Genomic DNA, 1,350 nt, shown 5'->3' with positions numbered 1-1,350 from the left:
CAGTTTATATACTGGGAACACTGGGACCAGTTTATATACTGGAAACACAGGGACCAGTTTATATACTGGGAACACTGGGACCAGTTTATGTAATGGGAACACTGGGACCAGTCTATGTACTGGGAACACTGGGACCAGTCTATGTACTGGGAACACTGGGACCAGTCTATGTACTGGGAACACTGGGACCAGTTTATGTAATGGGAACACTGGGACCAGTCTATGTACTGGGAACACTGGGGCCAGTTTATATACTGGGGACACTGGGACCAGGGATAGGGTTAACGCACACACACACACACACACACACACACACACACACACACACACACACACAATAAAGAAAACAAAAACAAAGGGATGTGAAAACCTCACTAGGATGTAAATAATACTTTTCCTCAGTTTTTGTCTCATAAAGATGTAACTCATCGGTCTGAATGCATCTATGGGGTCATTTCATTCTGACTAAAAATAAAACATGTTGGATCAGCAGATTAACTCAAACCTGCTGATTAAAATGAATCAACAGGTTTGATTATTTTTAAGGTGATCAGGTGTGTCTGCAATCACACGTATCAGTAGCTGCATCAAGGTGAGCAGCTACCTGAGGAGCTTTGGCTCTGATGGAGATTCAGAGGGAGGATTGATCAGAGATCAGATTGATCTGATGGTTTATTAGTGTTTAGATTAATACAGACTGATCATCACGTGGTGGCAGACTTCTGGGTATTTATACTAATTTATATTAATATGTATTCATGGAGGCGACAGGCCAACCAGCAGCTGCTCTACTTCCCGCCAATTAGGATTTATAAAGGAAAGGTGCGCAGGTTTTATGCATTTGATTTTTTGTGCGCCGCACTTTTCTAAATTTTTCTGTACTCCAAGTTTTAGTGTCAAAACTGCGCAGTCTTTTATGCATGAGGCCCCTGATCTTCTTCATGTTTTTATCTCAGAGTTTCTCAGTGATTGATCTGAATAACATTTTGTGCTTCAGAGATCAGAACCTCAGACTGAGAGCAGAACCTGCAGGATCCGTCTGTCCCTCTATGAGGAGTGACTGGTCCAAGGGAATTCCTCCAGGCTTCAGTACTGAACCAGAACCATCAGAGTAAGAAGCCAGTTTCTATCCGATTCCTGTGACTCTGCAGAGACCAACCAGGATTTAAACTTTGATTTCAGCTTAGAAACTGATTCATGGAGACCAAAACATCATTTTAAATCATTTTAGTTCTTGTTTCAGTTGTGATCTTAGAGAGAACAGAACAAACTGGAGGAAAAACTAAATAGTTTCCTTTGTGTCTTTATGAATCTCCAGCAGCTTCCATGTTCCACTGAGGTCTGGGGCCT

General features: G+C 41.9%; 1 long non-coding RNA gene across 1 annotated transcript in view; it reads left to right on the top strand.

Moving 5' to 3' along the window:
* The window catches only part of LOC107834417 (uncharacterized), a 3,620-nt gene extending 2,549 nt beyond the window's left edge, over window positions 1-1,071 (top strand). The window contains exon 2 of the long non-coding RNA XR_001660209.1: window positions 998-1,071. This is a non-coding gene — a long non-coding RNA (uncharacterized LOC107834417). The remainder of the gene's footprint in view (window positions 1-997) is intronic.
* The last annotated feature ends 279 nt before the right edge of the window (window positions 1,072-1,350 follow it).

This window comes from Poecilia formosa, unplaced genomic scaffold (assembly GCF_000485575.1).
Source record: "Poecilia formosa unplaced genomic scaffold, Poecilia_formosa-5.1.2 Scaffold616, whole genome shotgun sequence".
NCBI lineage: Eukaryota > Metazoa > Chordata > Actinopteri > Cyprinodontiformes > Poeciliidae > Poecilia > Poecilia formosa.
This window is presented reverse-complemented; position numbering and strand designations above follow the sequence as displayed.